This window comes from Colletes latitarsis, chromosome 14 (genome assembly GCF_051014445.1).
Source record: "Colletes latitarsis isolate SP2378_abdomen chromosome 14, iyColLati1, whole genome shotgun sequence".
Taxonomy (NCBI): domain Eukaryota; kingdom Metazoa; phylum Arthropoda; class Insecta; order Hymenoptera; family Colletidae; genus Colletes; species Colletes latitarsis.
Window position 1 is genome coordinate 19,288,950 of NC_135147.1, and position 16,039 is coordinate 19,304,988.

Genomic DNA, 16,039 nt, shown 5'->3' on the forward strand with positions numbered 1-16,039 from the left:
TTTTTTCTTGTCACTCTTTTCATTTTGTTTGAAACTTTTAACTAAATAAACGATAACTGGAACACACACTTTACTAACAAGCAAGAATACTCAAGGAAAACTAAGGAGTCCTTTGTAGGAATTATTTAACTGGAAACCCTTTTCATTTTTATTGTACTATTTAATTTTGTTTGTGCAAGGAATGGTTATGAAAAAGAATAGATTTGTTTTACGAATATCTCGTAAATGTCAAAATGTGTTGATTTTAATATACAAGACTCGATGAATAGTGATATCAAGAACTTGTGACAAATCAGACTCGTGATTGTACGGTAAGGGGTTAATTAATAAATAGGAATAACTTATTTCTCGCGATTGGTCATTTAGACTAAATATTACCCAGTGGAGGGGATGATTTAGCCACAGTAGAATCTCGATAATTGCACGAGAAACTCCGTTCACAGCATCGACAAGTGATGATAGCTGAGCAAAAAATAAAGTTACAGACGCTATTATTGTTTGAGGCTTCATAAGAAGAATTATATCGATTGCTGCCATCTCAGCCCCAATTTTCCGCCAATAATCGAGGTTCTACCGTATCAGTGTCCAGCGTAAAAATCGTAATTCGAAAGCGGGACGTTGCAATCAGTCATCGACTCGATCGCGGAACGATTCGCTATGTCGCTAAGCGCGCTGCTCTAAAAGTCGTGACAAATTGGAGCCGATGTCGAAGATTAATCGGGAAGAGTACAACATCCGGGCAGATAGGAGGCTCTTCTCGTTCGTTCTGGCTTACGGAATTCGTGCCGTCGAAGACCATCCTCTCTCGTCGACAATAACAGTTGGAACCAGAGAGAGAGTCGCCTGCGCGCACCCTTTATTCTCCCGTTCTCTTCCCCTCGAGCCGCGATTCCATTGTATTTTGTATTCCTCCACGGGGTCGAAAACGAAAAATCCAGTCGGTAGGGGGCACAGGGGGGGGGGGACACTGGAGCTCATTGTCAAGCAATTTATCCTGCATTCAGACTGCGACCGATACGTTGAATCCTTTTTCCGAGGGGGGCGTGTCCTGGGGCTCTTGGACGAGGTTTTATTGCGGCGTTTAATTCGCTATGGTTTTGTACTCGTGGCCTCGTGATTTCGCTCAATCGAATGTGTTAATGCAGTCTCGTTGTCTCGGGCGTGTTCCTAGTCGAAGCTATCGAGAACCCCTCGGTGTCGTCTGGTTTCGTCCTTTTTCCATTATTACTTTTCTGACAGGCGATATCGCGGAGTCACGATGCCTTTTGAATAAATCTTCCACTCACGGTACATTTATAAACTGTCTTCGATCGTCGTCAAAGTATTCCAAACGTGACTTTGTTTTTTCTATTCACAGTCGGTTTATACATTACCATAGAAAGTTGTACAATATTACTATACTCTTCTTGAGCACATTCGCCGCGGTTCTACGAAGTAATTGTAATTACTTCCCTGTTAGACAGTAATTGTTGTGTAATTGCTCTGTAATAATATTCGTAAATCGCTAAACCGCATAATCAACGTGTGATTATCTTGTTATTCGTAATTACTTCGTAGAAACGCAGTCACGTTTACGTTTTGCCCAACATCGCTTCCATTCTGATTCACTGGTAGACCTTTCCTTTTACTGTAATTTAATTTAATTTAAGTACTTGGTTTTACTTCCAGGTGCTTTAAACTTTATAAAGTTGAATTTAACAGACGCATGAAAATATTGTGAGCGATAGAGACGTTTAATTATTATTGTAAACCTTCCCCAAGGTTTCATCTAAGATTTTTATGCAGAGTTAATCAAATCTTCGTCGTGTTTCTGTTAATTATCGTGTACTTTGGAGATTACGTATCGAACGATCGGTCAGAGAATCGTTTTAAACTTTATAAAGTTGGATTTAACAGACGCATGAAATTATTGTAAGCGATAGAAACGTTTAATTATTATTATAAACCTTCCCTAAGGTTTCATCCAAGATCCTCATGCAGAGTTAATCAAATCTTCGTCGTGTTTCTGTTAATTATCGTGTACTTTGGAGATTACGTATCGAACGATCGGTCGGAGAATCGTAAGTTTCTCCTTTCCACTAGCCATCCAGTTACAGATATCTCTGAAAACGTCAATTCCATTCTGGACAGTGATTCATCAAATTGACGTATTATATTAAATAGAATCACCATTTATTAGCGGACTCGTAACGGTCGACAACTGGTCCGAGCAAATAGCCAAGTTATCAACTACAACTGATCGATCCTGTGAATAGTCGCGACGTCTACGTTGCCATTTCCTTCTATTTCTCTCGGCTTCACTTCCGTCATGGATATTTACTTATTAAGCAAACGGGTTCTGTTATATAAGGTAGCCCATTATACGTGCATATTCTACATTGTAAATCAAATTTAGTCGGGCAAACTTGTACGAACATAAGAAGATCGATATCGGAGTCGAGAAAAATTAAGTTACAGTACTGTTTCTCAGGTTGTCATGCAGTTATCTCCATCGCTGTTAACGTTGTTTTACTTGTTCCCATTGTATCTGATACTTGTTCCCAATGTAGAAAGTCGACAAACGATCGCGAGACAATTTAAACATAAAAGACACAGTATCTGTGGAATAGACCGTGAGTAGTCTATAAATTTGAATTAATTATCCCCGTTATTTTTAGAGACACGAAACAGTTCCATTCGCGTGTAATTGTTTCGTGGGTGGAGATTTTCTCACAGGTTTCAAGATTGTCTCTATTGTTATATTTTGTTGTTTCTAACAGAATAGTGGCTGTTTAGATGTGTTATATGTGTTATATGTGTTACATAAAAAGTGTTCGAGACAATTCATTATAATTGCAACGTGTAACTGGTTATGATATAGGTGTTTAAAGTTATCGTTCCATATCGCGTATAAATAAAATGTACCTGGGATAAGTGAGAAACGGACGAGGTGCAGCTACAAATGCTGTTATAATATCTAACCTCGTTCTACAAACAGGTTCTTTACAGCTGTAATCGATACTATGAAAAAGAAGATTTATATCTATGCGTAGATTTTTAGGGTAAATACAACATGAGCTCCAAATAAAGGCTTACAAGCTATTTTCTTCGAAACCAACGAATATATCGACGTCGTTTCTTTTTTAAATAAACGACTCAGATGGTCAATTTCTATTTTATTCTGCTTAGTTACAGAGATGAAACAAACGATTGAAATCGATTTTATAAGTACATAAGGAATTAGTATTCCAAGCTATTTCGATTCTTCTTACAAAAATACACTTGTAGCTCTTTGATAGCTATTTCAATTTTTAAAAAACTTAATAAAATGTTATTTAGTTTGAAAAAAGCTATTCGAACAACAACAAAATTTATTGCATATGAAAAGAATAGTCTTCGCGGACCATTTGATTTAAAAAAAAGAATGAAGTCTTCGTTGGTCGAGATGAACAGTCTATTTTACTTAAAATAATTAACACTAGATTTACGGAACATGTTTATTTGACGAGTGTCAGATTCCATACTTAATGTTACAGAATTCGTAATTATTATTTGCTAGCAATTTATGTTGAATTTGACTGAACGATATAAATATATGTTTTAATTAAAAGAAAACTGGCATTCTAATGTAATCGTTAACGTAAACAGTTTCAATAAAAATACGTGCAATCAATGTCCGTAAATCTAGCGTTAATATATCGATTACGTTCAGAGTTAGTGTTGCAACGTTTATGCAAGAGGCACGAAGTTGCAAGCCAAGGGAAAGCCAAGTTCAAACGTTCCTTCGTACGAGTGGTTCGCTATTTCGAGGGTGACCTAATCGAAAGTCAGGCTATCGACGCAATTTTGCATTGTTTTGGACCAACGAAATCCAATCGGGTTTATTAGAGTAACCTGCAGTCGTGAAGCTTTGCTCGCTAATTACCGCGTTAAGTCCATTCTACCGGTTCCACGGTAATTTTATTGCTGCTTCGTAGAAACTTCGCGCCATACGGCAGCGACAGGATTACACTGTATTCGGAGGGAAACGCGTTTTCGAGACTCTTTGTTCCTTATTCGAAAACTTCTCTTTATGAAACTTCCCTTCGCTTTCTTTGTAATTTTCCGTCATTCGACAACGCGCGCGTGTGCGTATCGTAAACAGAAACGAGAAGAAAGAACTTCAAGCGCAGCTTATGAAAGATGATGGAAAAGTTTCTCGTTGTAACGGACACCGGAGAAGAAATTACAGCAACAGCATGTTTCGTCTCTGTACGTTCATTTGTATCGAACGTCAAGTGTATTATGTAATGCCATGATATACAGGGTGAGTCACCTAACGTTTGCACCTGAAATATCTTTGTTATTTTTGAAGATACGTCGAATGTCTCGAGGACAAAATTTAATGGTAATAAAATATTTTTATTTCTGTTATTTTTTTTAAAGAAATCAAGGTCACCTTCATTTGTTTAAATAGGATCACTCTTTTTGAAACACCTACAATGATAGTCCCTTTAATGAGGAATTCAGTAACTATAATTATTTAAGATCATTCAAGGTAATGGTCGGAGAAAATGGTATAAGATGTAAAATATGAAAGCAGAATACGTTTCTAGATTAGAAATAGATAGAATAGGAGATTCTAGAGGCCAAAATAAGACGAGAATCAAGAATATCAATTTGATGATTGAGGCTTCGTTAAAAAGTAAAAATTAAATTAAAAAATTTCAAATCAATCACCGAAAAATTATTTTCGGTTGCGGGGGTTAATTACAATCATTTTTGGTGGGTAGACATACCCTCGAAATCCTACGCACTTTCGAGAAAAAAATTCGAATAGCTGAACAAAGTCGACAAAATTAAAAAATTTTAAATCGTTTTGGAAAAATTATTTTTGGTTTCAGGAATCAATTAAAATCATTTTTGGTGACTGTGCATACCCTCGAAATCCTACGCACTTTCGAGAAAAAAATTCTTTATCGAAAATCTAATGTGTGACCGGAAATGTTTCTATAATTGTTTAACGAAGCCTCAATCAACAAATTAGTATCCTTGATTTTCGTCTTATTTTGGCCTCCTCCCATTAAAATTTTCCCCAGGTGTGGCCGAACACCCTGTATATGTATCTTCTGGTGTCAAATTTCACTCCTGCTCTACGAAGAATGAACGCGCTAACCCTTGAACGATGTTCATTTTAAGAATCATTACTCTATTCGTATACAAACATTAACAGTTTCATTACATCGCTAATTGTAAATTGACAGAACAGATGAAAAATCATACAGAAACCTTTTCCTCGACTGTCATTCATTTTTTCTAACTCGATGTTTTATTTTTTACAGTTGTCGACTGACGGCAAAAGATAAAGACGACTCTGGGGCTCAACGATATAGTCGTAAACATTACATATTCGATAAACATTCCCTGGCATCGATTTGCTACGCTGTACAAAAGCTGAACGCATCAACCCCGGAACGACGTTCATTTTAAGAATCATTACTGTATTCCGTGTTGGACGTAGTCTCGAGCGAAAATCGTCCTGACCCGCATGTGGGTCAGCGTACAGCGGGCATGGAACGCGTTGGAGCGGGCACGCGTGTCCGGTAATGGTAAACGAGCCCCAAAGGGACCCATCCAGGACGCGAAATTCGTCGTTTCGGCGTCGAAACTGCACCGGTTCTTCGCCGCGGTCTGCTCGACAGCACGATCGTGGGACGGGGCGAGCGTTGCGCAGGGGGTTTCCGTGCGCGATGCCACAGCCAACCGACTGGTAGTATCTAGGGGGCTGTTTTCTCCCTCTCAGTTGGCCGCGATTCAGCGCCGGGTGTATGTCCCGCTCGTCGCGGGCTAGACAGACGCGAAAACACGGGAGCTGGTGGCCAGATCTCGCGCGTTCTCGTCTATCCCGATTAATCTCGCGTCGCCAGAAACGACCAGTATCGCGTTTTCACCCTCGCGAGTGCGAGCGATCCAGTGTCGAATACTGGCTCTGGAAGCAGGCCAGTCGGACAAGTGGCGAAGAACGAGGGGAAACGGGATCGAGAGGTCTTATTTTCTCACCCGTCGATGGATCAGCGTGTTACGTGGATCGAGTAGAATTTCGTAAAGTTGATTGTGCGTCGATTATCTTCGATTACAATAACGAACAGCGTTCACAAAATCGTTCTACGAGTTAGATCAGTGCGATTCACCGTTTCGAAATAAATAAGAAGGTCGGTTCCCCGCATCGTGACCGAGTGGACTGCGTTTCCGGGTGGCGGCGTCGAAAGATTGATTGCGTTAAAGAGGAACTGGTGCACGATCGCGTTACCCATTCCCGTTCCGATCGAGCTGCATTTCGAGGGCGTCGAACTAGCTGGTGTTTCCAGCCAGCGAATCAATTTCTCTACGTGACCAATCGACGCACGGACCGCCTCGCCCGTTGGGAGGACAGTAATTAACATCTCTCGATCCCTTTTCCCAAGTTTCGAAAGGTTATTGGAACCCCTTTTGGAGATGGTTGAATCTCTCTCGCGGATCACGAGCACCGTCATCCGGAAGCTTTCTTCGTCGTTTAAAACAATCGATAAACACCAGGTTCCTTTCTACTCCGTCGGCTTCGTGTCCAAGGCTCCCATCTTCCGAAGTCCAAGTTCGACGAGGTCGCGATTTTTCTCGGAAGCCTCGATACTATACACGGTTTCCGTTCCCGTGGATTCGTAGACGAAGAAGGAAGGCGCGGAGGATGCGTCTCCAGGGACTGACTGCATCGAACGATCGATCGTAGCTTCGACAATAATTGCTAAAGCCACTGCAGCAGCCTCCTCCGCGACTGAGTGGCTGGCTGCTACTCGGTAATGCATCTTGAAAGGGTCGCTGCGTGCTTCAAGATTGCGACTGATCGTCTCGAGCATGAAAGGCACGCGTGACTCCTGAGCGAACCGGGTCGATGCACAACCGCCATACAATTAATACTGACGGGCCTCTCGGAAGACGGTCTTCCGCGAAAGATGATGATGTTCACCAGTGACCTGGATAGGTGTCCGATCGGTAATTAATCCCGACCGAGGATCAATCCACGAGAAAATTGTGAACGATGTTTCCGAGTGACCTGGATAGATGTTGAATCGTGGATTAATTCCGGACAGTCCTTGAAAATTCGACGATGTTTCTGAGTGACCTAGGTGTTTAGAGGTGGACGATGATAGTCTTTTCGAAAAGAATTCGCGAGTGGTGTTATCGAGTGACCTGGATGCGTATTTAATCGTCCGGTAATGTTGATAGTCCTTCGAAACTAGATCGTAGAAGAGAAAGTCGCGGGATGATGTTCTCGATTGACCTGGATCGATGCCCGATCGTAGATTGATGCGAATGATTATCGAGAGCTTGGCAAGCCACGAGTGCGTTTATTGGAACCGACAATAATTTTGAACCATCGATAACCTGCTCTGGACACAGTGGACGACGATCAAAAAATTAGAAGAGACGAGATAACTTCCATTTTATACGTTCAAGAATATTTACAATAGGATGCAACATATCAGGATCTCACTTGCAGCCGTGTCGGAATACGAAAACGTTCTTCCATAGATCCGTGAAACAATCTCATCGATCCCATTGAAATCGTTTATGCAGATTCATCGAGATTCCGCTGTCCAACGTAACCGACGATCCTCGATTATCGAAGGGTTTGAGAAACCATAGAACGATACTCGTGCAAAAAGTGGCCTAACCAACGGCGAACATAATCCGACGATACACCTAGCAAGCACTCCGGGGGGGAAAAACGCGTGTCGAACATGCATCGTTTTAGTAGGTCATCTCGGGCAGAGAAGAAACTTCGTAACTCCAGAACTTGAGGAACATTCGTGTCAGCAAGTGTATCGAGGAGAGGCGTGTGTGTGCAGACAACATTTTATCAATTCATTCGCCCCCTCTGTTTCCTGAGAAGAGTATAACGAGGGACACGTCGAGGCGGCCGATTTTCTGGCCGATCGGGAAGGAAACGTCGTAAGAGGTGCTTGTAAATCGACGACAAACAACGCGAATTGGCTCGTACGTTCTCCCCGTGGGACACACTGAGCGGAATGGAATCGTGTGTCGCTTTTTGAGCGAAATCTGATGTCGATAGGGGGTGGCGCGTCTTGTCGAAACCGGGCCAGGGTGATTAATCGGCACTGCGGATACGTTGACGAGTCGATGCAGCCGGTTCGCGCGATTCATCGTCGACTTCGTACGTCCGCGAACGGGGAGACCTGACGGAGCAAATGACGCTCGTGGAAAGGCAAGAACAATCACGGAATCGCGTGGAATCGCGAACGAGGGCTGACCGGTTTCTAAACAATTAACGTCAAAATATCGATTTATTCCTATTTTCTTTTTTTTAAGGGCGAATTCAGAGAAGTTATTTTGGAAACTCTTATCCACAGACTGCGGATCTTTATGTAAATTCATGTTTTTAGAATTAATGAAAAGCGAGCTTTCTAAAGAGTTGTCTTAACCCCTAAATATAATAAATTGTATCTTTAAGTATTTCTTATATTTTTGTATATCAAGTGCATTCCGCAGTTTTTTGAAAATTAAAGTTTCCCATAAATGCATAAACATCCGCACTTATCAGTGTAACTTAGGGACAAATCTGGTTACATTTCACCTTTTGAAATGAATTATAGTCATTCGTGTGTATTACTGTACGCATTTGAGTTAGCCATTTTTGCACTGTTTACGTTTCTATGTGATCAGCTGAAAATTTCAATTTCTTCTTTTCTTCTCGTTCGAGTCGAGGAGTTAGTTGGAAATGAGAGACGTCTGACCTCTTACCACCATAATTGACATACTAGTCTATATACAATAGAGTATTTTGTAATATAGAGCACCTACTTGAACCGCATACATGGGACACAATCACAGAGGAGGAAGTTCATATTAACATGTGTGCTTCGTTTGACCTTGTTTCTGAATCATATTCATTTTTGTACAGAAATTCCCTGCTATCAAATAGCAACGTCATACTCGTGACAGTATTATCAACAGATCGGTGAAATTTTCGCGATTATATTTAACTTTTAAGTGGATTATTGGAGTCCTCCGCAAGTTTAAACTAGTAATTGCTTAATATATTTCAATGTAATTATTTGAAAATTTATGTAATTCCCCATTAGTTCATTATTTTTTGAATGCTTTAAAGGAAAGTTGATTTCCATTTACCAATTTGGTAAAAAACAACATTATGTAAAGTAATTCAGTTGAGATTGAGAGTCCACTTGAGGGTTAATTATGCATAAAAACGCTTCTAAACTTCGTAAATACACGAGTACTTGTTTATAATAATCGTTGCCCCATTCGACGGGTCGGTGAAGATACATAGTGGATTATTGCGTTAATTGATGCTAGTCTACAACATTAGTGCAATAAATACATCTCTAAATAATGGATTTGCTTCGTATAAAATCCCAAATAGAGGAGAAACAGGAACGTCCAGCGCAAATTGGAAAATAATCCACAGAACGGAAAGATCGATCGATCGATGGACCCGGATATGGGTACATGATTTTCTCGCGGCGAACTTCTTTACTGCCAGATTCAGGGCTTCGAGTTTTGTTCGAGGGGATACAACGGGGTTTATCGTACGATTTAATGGCGTATGAGACGGTTATTGATTCGCGCAAACTTGGAACGTTGATGAGGCTGTGAGAACCGCGGCGAGAGCACGTAGCTATCTTCCACATTGTGCAGAGGCTCTCGTTTCGCGTTGGACGATCGATCGATAAATTTAATCTGCGCAAATAGCGGATGGTCTAGTGTTATCAATAGCGGTTGCGGATCTTCCTTTTCCTCTTGTTCCTAAAAATGACGATTGCTTGCGTGGAATTCGTAACCCGTTTCACGTCGCTCTTCGTACAGCTTCTTTCTCTGCTCTTGAAGAATTCGTCCCTGCTTAGAAACCCTTGCATCATGGCAGTCGTTCTTGACAATTACCAGAGACTAAACCAAATTCGATGTCTACTTAATATTGTGTAAATCCAAGTTCAATTTCTGGATAAGAATTTATAGATCCTCATATCACAGTAGTTGTTTATCAAAAATAAATTCAACTTTTGCTTAAAATTCTATAGATCATCCCTATTGATTTTAAGAATTACCAGAAGTTATTCAAGTTCAATTTCTGTTTAACATTTCGTAGATCTTTGTACCATTATAGACATGTTTATCGATCCAAGTTTAATTTCAGCTGAAGATCGTGTAGATCCTCGTACGACGGTAGTCAGTTCTTGACTATTATCAGAGACTAAACCAAATTGAATGTCTGCTTAATATTGTGTAAATCCCTGACAGTTGTGAATCCAAGTTTAATTTCTGGATAACAATGAGTAGATACTACTGTAGTTGTTTATCAAAAATAAGTTCAACCTTTGCTTAAAATTCTGTAGATCATCTCCATTGATTTTAAGAATTACCAGAGACTATTCAAGTTCAATTTCTGTTTAAGATTTCGTATGTAGATCCTTGCACCATTACAATCATCGATGTTTACCGATCCAAGTTCAATTTCAGCTGAAGATCGTGTAGATCCTCGTGCAACGGTAGTCGTTTCTCCGGTAATTACCGTAGGTCGTTAATGGTCCAAGTTCAATTTCTGCTTAAGACTTCGTCCTTCAAAGTCGAAAACTGTGAATCGCTTGGAATTTCTTGGGGCAGACAGACTATCGCGATCCGGTCGGAACTCGGTTATTTAGATTAGCTTTGTCTTCTTCAGGGTAGGTAGAAGCTGGTTATCAAGCCTCTGCGAATTCCCGCGATCCGGCAACTTCGGGCGAACTTTTGTTCCAAAGTCAATTTACGCGAGACAGACTACGAATTAATTTTAACCGATTACGTATAATCGACTGTAGCTCGCGATCCTCCGACCGTCGTCTCCGCCACGCCTCCGCTCGAGGTATTGACACTCCCGGTCTGTCGGTGACAGTTAAATTGTTTAACAATTACGCGCAGTGGCAAATGATTATCATCCATCGGACTATTAATCAGAGCTTCGATCGACTGTAACCTGGTTGAGCAGGTGCGTGCTCCGTTTCTCTTCGAAGGGTCGATGAATCCTGTGTTTAGCGCATTAACGTTACCGTATAAATGCGTGGGCGTGACTTTAAAATACTTCTTTGATCAATTATAACGTCGAGGACGTGCAGTAACATTCTTTGATCTCGAAGTTCAACGAGACTTGAGGTCAAAACAATGTTGAAAATGTGTTCCGCCTTAAGCGGAGGCCAAGCTATAGAATACACCGGACGCGTTAGGATTCAGAGCAGTAGAAAGACGATTTCTCCTTGTCAAATGAACCAGCACCAACTCGAAACGTCTCCCAAAGATTAGGTCCCCTCGTACAAAACGTAATTCGCTCCGTGTGATCCTCCGCGATTCAAGAACTCGGAAGCAAGAACTCGAGGATTCCAAAGAGGTCTCCTCTCGTTCCAAGCGCGTTTCTCCCTGTTTTGTTCGTCCCCCTTTCTCGCGCGGTCGCGTTTTCATCACCCAAGGACCCCTGGCCTCGACCACGAAATTCCCAGGCGCGAACAATAATTTAAATTAATCACTGGCGCAGATACAACTGATTTAATGCGCGGCTTAATCTAGGCGCTGACACGTTCAGCGTGCGACTCACGATGAGTTACGACAATTCACGCGCAAGACAGGATCCATTTACAACGGAGACATTTACGGATTAGCTGTGCACAGGGTGTGCCTCGGTGCAACATTCGCAAGAATTCGCGGCGTTGCATTTTAATTCGAAGGAACGCTGCATTTTAGTCGTTTGCGTGTATTTTCAATAATTGTTCGTTGATAAATCCTCGTGGGATCGAGCTTCAGTATCCTCTGGGAACTTGCAGACGACTTTACGTTGGTTTTAGTGGTTAATTTCTATCAAAGAAGGAAGCATTTTGTCATTCGTCGGTCGACCACTTGTGAGAGAACGTAGCCCTCTGGTGACTACTAATATAGATGTAAAATATTCTATATCTACACGTACCTCTACGGTCATTATGTACCCAAAGTTTATAAAATCCAAGCATTTAACTATCTAGTATTAACGAAGTGATTAAAACGAGCTATTCGTAATTTCTGATAAAAATTGTAAAAAATTTACTCGACTGGATTTTTACAAATTTACTGTGGGTTTCTATAAAAGAATGAACAAACATTTGTTTCCATTGCATTGTACATTTCTTCGAGTATCTATCGTTTTAATTTCTTTAGTCCAGATAAATACATCATAATTGTCAGTAGTTGTAGTGTTAATAGTGTTTTGGAAGATGAAATCCTTTCTACTGGCTGACAGAATGCACCGAACGAGGTTCGAGTGCAAGTGTCGAGGGATCAGAGTAATTCTATCATTTTACATAATTAAGGAATAGTTGGAAAATCAGTTTTGAAATTTTTAACCGAAATCATTTTGGTATCGACAATTTTCTGAAGTTTCTTTAGTACATATAAACATAAGACATTAAATGGTCGGTCGAGCACTCGTGAGAAAGGTGGAGGTTGAGCGTGTCCCTCTAGTTCAGATAGTTTAGGGTATCTTACAAATTTGATTGAGTTATAATATGGAACATACGAATAGTCCAGTAGTTCAATAGTTTAATTCGTTCTATTTTAATAAATGAACTAGTTGACAAAATTCATTATGTCTGCTATGTAGGAAGTAGTAAGCAAGATATAGCAGGAGGAAAGAAAAGGAAAGGGACATTCGAGGAGTGTCAGTCGAAAAGTGTATATTATAGGAATAGGTCAAGCACTTGTGAGAAAGGTAGAGGTAAAGTCGCCACATAACATTTTTTATTACATAGGACCCCAACGAAATTAACAAGGAGCCTATTAATTCTGTGATTACGTTTCGATTACGACGTCAGACCAATTTATGGATTCGAACGAGTCACACCCGGTAGATGGGGAAACTGGCGCGTGCCCTTACGGATCTATTCCCTTTAAAAGGGTCACGCGCGAACTCGTGCAAGCGGACGCGAACGAAGGGACAATAACGCGGGATAATTCGCGCGCGTACGTAAATCGTAGTCCGTGCACGTCGATCTGCGCAAGTCTTTACGATGAGGATCGGACGCGTTCGTGCGCGCGGAAATAAATTCTCGATCCCCGGGGCTCCTTGTCGATTCCTCCTGTTGTCGGCGCAAAAACACCGTGGCTTTCCACCGACAGGGAAAAATGTTCGGACGATAAGAAGTCCAGTTTTTCCAGCGGGTGGAAACTAAAGGCGTATCGTTCGTTACGTGTTGGCACGGGACAGGTCAAGATCATCGTGTCGCGGTCAGAAAATTCCTCGTCCTCCGTCCCCTGTGACATACTTTTCACCACTGTACACGACGTACAGAGGAATCGACAATTAAAAAAATACGACTTCAAAATTCACCCCTTGGAAATACAGGGTGTCCGGCCTGGGAAAAATTTAAATGGGATATTATAGAGGCCAAAATAAGACGAAAATCAAGGATACTAATTTGTTCATTGAGACTTCGTTAAAAAGTTTTAGAAACATTCCCGACCACACAGTATATTTTTGGTAAAAACTTTTTTTCTCGAAAGTACGTAGGATTTCGGGGATATGTGTATTCACCAAAAATGATTGTAATTGACCCACGCCACTGAAAATAATTTTTTCAGAACGATTTGAAATTTTTTTTTTTCGTCGGAAAATTTAGGCACCTACCCCCTGTCGATTTTTCTTATGAATTCGTTTTTCATTTTTAATAATTTTGTTTGACGCCCTATAGAAAAGTTGTCTAATACTTTTTTGTAGGTACCCATGAGCTCTACTTCAGAAAAAAGTTTCATTGAAATATATTCACTATTGTAGGAGTTATGACTGTTTGAAAATTGGACCATTTTTATGGGGTTTTTCTCATTTTGCGGGGTCAAGGACCAACTTTTCGGATATTTTTGCAATTTGTACATATTCTCCACCAAAATACGCGTAGTTTGCTTTTTTAAACATTAAAATCGTCCAATCCGTTCAGGAGTTATGACGTTTTAAAGAATTGCATGAAATTTCGGGGAACCATTTCTGGCCTCAAATTAGATTTTCGTTAAGAAATTTTTTTCTCGAAATTGCGTAGGATTTCGAGGGTATGTGTATTCACCAAAAATGATTGTAATTGATCCCTGCAACCAAAAATAATTTTTTTAGAACGATTTGAAATTTTTTTATGTCGCCGAAAAATTTCACACCAATTCGAATTTTTTTCTCGAAAGTGAGTAGGATTTTGGGGGTATGTCTATTCACAAAAATTAATGGAATTGACCCTCGCAAACGAAAATAATTTTTCTAGAATGATTTGAGATTTTTTAATTTAATTTCTTAGTAATTTTTTAATGATTTCTTAATAACTTTTTAATGAAGCCTCAATCAACAAATTGATATTCTTGATTTTCGTCTTATTTTGGCCCCTAGAATGTCCCATTAAAATTTTTCCCAGGGGTGGCCGAACACCCTGTATATGGGAAGTATTAATGGCGAAGGAAATACAAATAGTACAGTTAGAAAAGTAGAAAAATACGTGAACTTAAAAATTAACCCCTTGGAAATATATAGGAAGTATTACTGTGGAAGAAAATAAAAATAGTACAGCATGGCTTACCCTAGTATAAGCGTTGCCATGTTTAAAAAATTTTACAAATATTTCTATTCAATATTACGGAAGATACTGTGCTTAAACTGTAATTACCCTTCCAGTAGGGGTTGAAACTCGACAGAAAGGGTTTCCCTTTAGGGGCCTATCGCTCAGCATGTGCCAAAGTTCAATTCGGTTAGGGGAAACTTTTGCCATGCTAATTCGACTATACCCTTTGTCCATGATTTGTTCAGCGCAGATTTCAAAGACCATATTAGAACTGTTTGCGAGGAACCAACCTTCGATTATTATTCAAACACGAAACTGTCATTGGATGTAACAGTTTTTGCAAATTTTAACCGTCTCAACTTTTTAGACAATTTTCAAACTCGAACAATAAATTATCGACTGCTCGGTTTGTAATCGCGGTTCTCGCGTTGTTTGGTCGTCCGTGGAAAAAGAGAGAAAAAAAAATTGCGGCGAGAAAGGCGCGCAGCGATCAATTAGCATCGATCAGGAAGCAATTTCAGACGCGCGAGGCAGATTTTTCCAGCGAACGGCGACGAATAAACCGCTGCGTTATAGGTTCATTAAGCCGTTTCCTGAACGTCGAAGCGTTCGCTTTTGCCGTGAATAGCCTTTAATTACAAATTTCTCGTTGTCCGTTGGATCCCAATGGAGGCAAAGAGTCAAAGACGACCCGCGATTTTGCGCAAACATCCGCGCGCGTTACGATCGGCTTCGATCGCGTCCGTCGATCTTTGCTTTCGACTTTGACCGATTTCCTTCGCCCCGCTCGCGATTATTCGGGTTATTTCAACACGTTTTCGGTGGAAGTTTTACTGGGCCGTAGCTACTTAGCCTCCATTCCGTCGAATCCTCTGCACGCGTAGCGCAATTGTCGTGCATTTGGCAAGCCTACAGCGAAATTACGCTAAAAGTGTTCCTTGAGGCTTTCACGGTCCAGTTTGTACCGAAGGTTCCCCAGATGTACTTTAAAGCCGTGTCGTTCTGGCAAAGTGTTCTGGCGTTTCGCTAGCATGCAATTAGCTTTGGTCTGAGGATGAAGTGCGTATCATTGTGTGGGTTAGTATAATACGATACAACGGTGAGACAATGTAACAATATGTATGATACTGTGAGGGGTTGGAAAAAGTTTCGAAAATAATTCTTAATTTTTTTAAATTCATGATTACTGACTTTAAAAATTACAGAAATAAGAATTTTATTAATATCAGTATAGATATAGCTAATATTCATTCAAAAGAAATTAGTAAATATATTGTTCGGTTATTATATTAGGTATATTAGGCTCGTATCTTCAGAAGGGACATTCTTACATGGGTTAAAGTTATATGATTACACCTAACTCAAGCCTATTTCTGGTAAAATAATATTTTTTTTAAATGACAGGAAAAGTTGAGACGATGTGATAATATGTATGATACTGTCAGGGTTGGAAAAAGTTTCGAAAATAATTCTTA

At 40.3% G+C, this 16,039-nt stretch overlaps 2 protein-coding genes across 3 annotated transcripts in view; one reads left to right on the plus strand and one right to left on the minus strand.

Annotated features, from left to right (window-relative positions):
• The window catches only part of LOC143349686 (mediator of RNA polymerase II transcription subunit 20-like), a 182,047-nt gene that overhangs the window by 20,545 nt on the left and 145,463 nt on the right, over positions 1-16,039 (minus strand). The window lies entirely within an intron of this gene.
• The window catches only part of LOC143349685 (facilitated trehalose transporter Tret1-2 homolog), a 145,761-nt gene continuing 135,545 nt past the window's right edge, over positions 5,824-16,039 (plus strand). The window contains exon 1 of the mRNA XM_076781094.1: positions 5,824-7,954. The gene's annotated coding sequence lies outside the window, so the exon portion shown is untranslated. The remainder of the gene's footprint in view (positions 7,955-16,039) is intronic.